The 7,272-nt window shown below is 43.7% G+C and overlaps 1 non-coding gene across 1 annotated transcript; it reads left to right on the top strand.

The window, feature by feature from the left end:
• The first annotated feature begins 2,672 nt into the window (after positions 1 to 2,672).
• On the top strand, positions 2,673 to 2,779 carry LOC117071628. The gene has a single exon (XR_004432396.1). It is a non-coding gene; the product is annotated as a U6 spliceosomal RNA (small nuclear RNA).
• The last annotated feature ends 4,493 nt before the right edge of the window (positions 2,780 to 7,272 follow it).

The following is a 7,272-nucleotide window of genomic DNA, read 5'->3' as shown; positions in this document are numbered from 1 at the left end:
GCCAAGATTGTGCCACTGCATCCCAGCCTGGGTGACAGAGTGAGACCCTGTCTCAAAAATAAATAAATACATAAATTACAAAAATTTTAAAAATAAAATAAAAATGAAAGCCAATTCTTTTTCATAGTCAAAACCCTAAGCCAGAACTATTAAACCAGAGACCTGCCAATTAAATCTGGCTTGCCATTGTGTTTTGTTTGGCTTACATGGGGTTTTTTCAAACATTTAAATGTGTTACTAATGATCAAATCAGGATCTTTTGCCAGATTGCTGGCTTCTCTTGAAAAGTCAAAAGATGAGATGACTCACGCCTGTAATCTCAGCACTTTGTGAGGCCAAGACAGGAGGATCCTTTGAGTTCAGGAGTTCAAGACCAGCCTGGCCAACACAGTGAGACCCTGTCTCTATTAAAAAAAGAAAGGAAGAAAAGAAGAAGAGGAAGAACAAGAATAAGAAGGAGGAGGAGGAAGAAGAAGCAAAGAAAGAAAAGTCTAAAGATTTGGAAGTCCTGGGCCCACATTCCCACTTGGCAGCAATTGGTAGGAGCTGAGTGGAGGCTGTCCCTGTTGGATGGGGCAGGACTCCTAGGTTGCCAGTCCCCAGCAAGTCCATGTAATGTTTACATTATCTGTGTGCTTAGACTTCAGATTCTGCTCTTACAACAGCCCTCCAGAGTTCAGGACCCACTGCCTGCAGACAATGGGTTTCAAATCAGTTTTTCGGCCATTGTCATAAGTTGTGACAAGCCACCCACAGTTTCAAACCCAGTCCCTTTTGTTAAAAAGAGCAAAATTCTCTTATCAGAGGCCAGAAAGGGCTTTGAGACCATCTAGCCCAGTGGTCCCCAGCCCTGGCTGCACATTAGAAATTACCCAGGGGGATTTAAAACATTCCAATGCCCAAACTTCAACTGAGGCCTTTAAATCAGACTCTCTAGGGATGACATCTAAATTCATCTGGCCCTACCCAGCCTAGCAGTCTGCCTTCCATGCTAGCCTATAGGAGCTCTACCTTCCTCACAACCTTAGCTGCTCATGAGTGTCTAAATGTGTCCCAGATTTCCCATTCCCTCTTAGATGATGTTCCTACCATCAAAAGCATCCTTTGCCTGTTGCAAAACTTTCAAGGGTTTAGGTGCCATCTCCTAATGATGCCTTCCCTGATCTCACTCCCACCAAGCAAGATCTTTTTCCCTCTTCTGATCTCCCCCATACCAAGTGATTGGAAACTTTCTTATAATGTTTCCTCTATTCTGCCCTGTGTTACAGCGATTTTATACACCTGTCTTTCATAATCCCTTTGAGGCCAGGGGTTGTGTCTTCATGATTTTATCTCCCCCAGCACGATGTCTTAGAAGCAAGTATTCCAGGGATGTCAGTGAAATGAATTAGTCTAGGCCAGGCATACCTGTAATCCCAGCACTTTGGGAGGCTGAGGTGGGAGGATCACTTGAGCCCAGGAGTTTGAGACCACCCTGGGCAAGGAAGTGAGACCCTGTCTCTATAAAAGATAGAAAAAAATTATCCAGTGAGTTGGTATGTGCCTGTAGTCCCAGCTACTTGGGAGGCTGAGGTGGGAGGATTGCTTGAACCCATGAGGTTGAGAGTACAGTGAGCCAAGGTTGTGCCATTGCACTCCAGCCGGAGTGAGAGAGAGAGAGACCCTGTCTTTTTTTTTCTTTTCTTTTCTTTTTATTTTTTGAGATGGAGTCTCGCTCTGTCACCCAGCCTCAAGTGATTCTCCCACCTTAGCCTCCAGAGTAGCTGGGATTACAGGCACCTGCCATCATGCCCAGCTAATTTTTTTCTAAAGCCAGGGTTTCACCATGTTGGCCAGGCTGGTCTTGAACTCCACACTTCAAGTGATCCACCTACCTCGGCCTCCCAAAGTGCTGGGATTACAGGTGTGAGCCACTGCGCCCGACCAAGACCCTGTCCTAAAAAAAAAATAAATAAAAATAAAATTAATTTGAATTGCATTAAATCACTGGGACCTCATTAGCTTCAGACTTTTCAGTAATACCCACATCAAAAAACTACCTGCTTGGAGACTTCCCACGCTCAGCAGCTATAGAAACTCTGTTCTTCTTACTACCCAGGCAGGACTGAGGGCCTCTAAAAGGAATGCTGTGGTCCTTCCTCAGCCCTTGGTTGCACTCCTACAGTGGGTGAGAGTGCCCAGGAGAATGAGTGCGTCGCGGGTCCTCCTCAACCAATGGTAGTTGTTGATGTGTTATGGGTGCTCAAAGTATCCTGCCAAGTCCAAGTGCAGAATGAGCAGTATGAGTCTCCCGGGGCCCCACAGCAGTTGCTGGTCCTCACAGAAAGTTCAAGGCAGCAGTGCTTATTATTATTTAAATCAGGTAGCCTTTTCAGAAACTGAAGAAAGCTGTGGGCTCCCTCCTGGAAAAGGTACACAGACATCCAAAGGTTGTGTACCATTTCAGGGACTTTATGCACAGCCCTGCTGAAGCTCCTCATTAGTAACCCTTGGTTAAGAAACTGCCCACAATTGATGACCCTGTGCACTGAAGCTTGAGAGAGAATGCCAAGTGCCAGTCCCAGGAGGCACATGGTTGTGGGCACAACTACCACCTCCTGGCCATGTGGCCTTGGATGTAGATTACCTCATTACTCATAGGATTTTTGAGGACATTAAAAATGAGACTTCTTGTGCTCGCTTCGGCAGCACATATACTACAATTGGAACGATACAGAGAAGATTAGCATGGCCCCTGCGCAAGGATGACACGCAAATTCGTGAAGCGTTCCATATTTAAAAAAAAAAAAAAAAATGAGACTTCTTTTAACCACTTGTCATCTGTCATAGTGTAAGTGCACAATAAAGGTTATTTCCATCCTCTCAGGCAGAAAAGACTCAAACTCTAGCTAACTGATCACAAGGCCAAGAGAACATCAACAGTCAACATATTTGGCTTGTCTTTTCTGGGAATCAGAAATCTAATCAAGTAAGAGGACTTGTACCACATCCTGAAGGTCAAGCCCTTAGGGCCTGTCAACCTGGGGTGGAATGAATTGCTTTCAGAGGCTGACTTTCCTTTTACTGCAGGATGGAGATGATTTGGCACATTTGAATTGCAATTGAAGATAAACAGAGCACTTGTGAGTCACTGGAGAATATAACTGGGTGCCTGGTGGATGTGTGAATCCTATTTTTACATTACACTGTGGTCCTGTTCTCCAATACCACACTCCAAACAAGAAAATTAAATTAAGCATTGTTTAAAATGCCTCAGACAATAATATAAATTTGTATTAAATGAATTTAGTGTCATTTTCTTGTTTGGAGTGGAAGGTGGGAAAACACTGGAGTGGTGGATAGAGTAAATAGCTAACTTGATTAATCCTATTGAAGGAGAGGATGGAGCCACACGAGCGACTTTTGTGTGTGTTTGGTTAATATTTTACTGAAAATTGCTATTAGCTCTAACTGATCCGAATCAAAATCCACTGTGTAATATAGCCAACAACTTAATAGCTAAAGAATGGGACGGAAGGCTTGGCATGATACCACACTATTCAGGGAAATGGCAAAAACAACGGAAAAATAAAGGGGCTAGGGAAGGGCTGGAGCTGGGGATTTAAAGCCCAGCAGAGGGAAGGTTCCGACCAAGTAGGAAGGTAGGATGGCTGTGGGACTCTACTGGAAGTCTGCTTTTTGTCATTCATAAATGACAAGGAAAGCTCTTAGACATGGGGGACAGAGAATCTCAAAGTGAAACCCTATCCCTACCTACCAAGAGCCGTGGTTGTAGCAGCTGCCATCTTCCCTAGAATCCAGCAAAGTCTAGAGTGAGAAGAGGGAGAATTCCCACGCTGTCCTCAGCCTATGGGGTAATTTTTACCCTTAACTTGAAGGAGGGAGGGTTATTTTTAATTTCCTTTCACAGGGGTGTGGAGGGAGCCTGAGAGCAGGGGTCCAGTGGAGGCTGCCATGTTCAGCCCCTGCCTCAGAGCCCAGGTCACCTTACCCATTAGCCGGGCCTCAACCCAGTGAGGCAGAACCACTGTGGGCAAGGGAGGATGCTCTGAAGGGCCAGCTGGGCCCACAGTCTGGGGCTTTCCTCCTTCCAGAGACAGTACAGCCAGGAAAATGAGGGGCTTCTCCACTCCATTATTCCATTCTAATGTACACAGCCTTTGAAATCTCACAGTTTGTGGTTGAAATCCTGATTTTACCACTTATTAGCTATGAGCAGAAAATTATGTGTAGAAAATGAGGGCTATTGTGGGGAATTGAAGAAGATGACATCTATAAAGAGTTTAACACTTTACTTTCCAGTACCAGGAAGTAAATGTCCACTATTACTGTTATTATGACTTCCAGAGATTCTGAGATTCCCATCCAAAACATTGTGCAACCAGACAAGAAGAACTGATCACATTTGGCTACTCAGACTATATCTCACATGTTCCAAAAAGGATTTCAGGTGACTTACAATGTGAAAAATAATATCAAGTGGAACATTAAAGGTAGAAACAGGACAGAAACCATCTGGGGAAGCAGAGGAAGCTGGTCTTCCAGGAACTCTCTAAGAGGAGTTAATTAGTGTTGCTGAGGATTGATTTTGGCTTTAGATCTCTAGGTAACTAAGGCAAGGAGGAAAGTATGTTGGGTTGCATGGTGCCCTTACACACACACACACAGATGCATGCACATACACATACACACACAGATGCACACACACACACACATGCATGCATGCACACACACATACACACATGACTATGGAGAAATTCTTCCCTTAAAACTAATTTCCAGGAGAAATTTATGATGTGAGTCCTTGAATATAGTATATTAAGTAACAGGATAATGCTTTCTATCATGGCTTGGATACTAAAAGAGGACTCTTCTACCCACCCTTATGCACTGTGAGGTCATGATGCCTATAGCTAAATTACAGCTTGGAGGGGAGGGCAGCAGCAACTGAGATAATGTAGTACTAGATATTTTGCTCTCTCCTGATATACTTAATAAAGTGAGAGAATGTGAAGGATCTAGCAGAATGGATAATGGACATGTTCTTTAGCTATTCCTCTAAAATTCTCTGGCTCCTACTACAGATTCATGGTAGAAATCTCCAGTAAGTACCTACAGTGACAATATTTGAGGGTAGTAGTTAAACTACGAGCCATTGGTTTTAGTTACCAAATGTGAAGGCAGTAGGAAAACATCCTACTGACCCAGCTATGCTTTACTTATCTAGCAGAATATGTTAAAGATGTTAGCACATCAGTATAATGTGGGTAAAGAAAAGAAAATAGGGAACAAAAGAGAAAACATAAGCATAATTTTTTTATTTTAACAATCTCAACAAGTAACATCTATCATGAAACAGTAGCCATTCCTTAGAAACCGAAAAAGCAGGCTGGGCACAGTGGTGCATGCCTATAATCCCAGCACTTTGGGAAGTCGAGGCAGGAGGATCCCTTGGTGTCAGGAGTTCAAGACCAGCCTGGACAACAAAATAAGACCAAATTTCTATTTTATAAAAGAAAAACAAAATTTTTAACCCAAAAGCAAAGGGGGGAAATGAATCTAATCACTAATTCAATAGTAGCCTCTAAGATGACACATGAATCAGTAAAAGGTAGTCATGAAGTGATTCTAGCTGGTTATTGCAAAAAAATTGGATATGTCGGCATTAATTCCAATCTTTTGAACAAATTTGGGGGTCTATAAACAATGTTGCTAAAAAATAATTGTTTTCCTTCATTCAACAAACGTTTGTTAGCATCTATCATGTGCCAGGCACTGTTCTAGGTCCTGGAGATACATCAGTGAACAAAACAAACATGCCTGCCCTGGAGGAACTCACATTCTCAAAGGGCAGACAATGACAATACACTTAACAACAAGTGAAACATGTAATGTTGAAAGGTGATAAATGTTGCAGGGAGAAAAACAAGAATAAGAGGAGTTTGTGGGCACAGGAGATAAAGGGATGGGGCAGAGTACAGTTTTGAACAAAGGTAAACCTTGTTGAGAAGGTAACATCTGAGCAAAGCCCTGAGGAGATGAGGGAGGTCTAGATAACTGGTAGATGAATTTGTGTTTCACAACGAATGTGAACTCAATTTCAACATATCCACATTTCACCCTCCAGTCCTTCTGCCCACCGCTGTCTACTACTGTTTCCGTCTTGGTGAATGACACCACCATTCATCCATGGAGCTAGCAAATAGCCAAGGAACAATGGAGTGCACTAGAGCAGAGTGATCAAGAGTAAGGGCTTGAACCTCAACTGCCTGGGTCTACCTGGCGGTTCTGCCATTGGCCTACGCCTCTGTCTTCTCATTTACGAGTTGGAGATAATAAGTTTACCTCCACATTGAGTTATTGTATGCAGTAAATGAATCACTATATATAAAGCACTTTGGCTAGTGCCAAGAACATAAAAGTCTTCCATAAATAATGGCTCTTTGTAACTCCTCATAAAACAATCACTGAATCCCATTGCATTTTAACTCCTAAATACCTACAAATTCACTCACATCTCTCCTTCAACATCACAGTCCCAGTCCAAGCTACCATCATCTACTCTGGCTTAAAATCCTTCCATAGTTTGGCCAGGTGCAGTGGCTCACACCTGTAATCCCAGCACTTTGGGAGGCCGAGGCAAGCAGATCATGAGGTCAGGAGATTGAGACTATCCTGTCCAACACGGTGAAACCCCCTCTCTACTAAAAATACAAAAATTAGCTGGGCGTGGTGGCACGTGCCTGTAGTCCAGCTACTTGGGAGGCTGAGGCAGGAGAATCGCTTGAACCTGGAAGGTGGAGGTTGCAGTGAGCCGAGATCATGCCACTGCACTTGAGCTTGGTGACAGAGCAAGACTCCGTCTCAAAAAAAAAAAAAAAAAAAAAAATCCTTCATTAGTTTCCCTTACACACAAACTCTTACGTGTTCAACAAGGCCCTGCATGGTTGTGCCCACCACTGCAACCTCATCTCACAGCACGCTCCTGGTCATCCTCTGACTCTGACCTTCCCGTTCCTCACCAACACCACCCCGCCCCCCCGACCACACACACACACACTTCTCCCTCCTATCACAGACCTTTGCTCTTGTTGCTCCCACCCTCCTTCATCTAGGTGAGTGCTGCTCAACCCTCAGGTCTCAGCGAAAACATCCCTTCCTCCTGGAAGCCTTCCCTGACCTCCTCAACTAAATTAAATCTCAAGTATTATGGATTGTCCTCATTCAGTGTGCCCTCCTTTGTAGCACTGTCCAGAGGCTGTTTACATGTTG

Source organism: Trachypithecus francoisi, unplaced genomic scaffold (assembly GCF_009764315.1).
Source record: "Trachypithecus francoisi isolate TF-2019V2 unplaced genomic scaffold, Tfra_2.0 Lachesis_group3, whole genome shotgun sequence".
Classification (NCBI taxonomy): domain Eukaryota; kingdom Metazoa; phylum Chordata; class Mammalia; order Primates; family Cercopithecidae; genus Trachypithecus; species Trachypithecus francoisi.
Note: the sequence above shows the minus strand (reverse complement) of the source record. Positions and strands in the feature narration are given on the sequence as shown.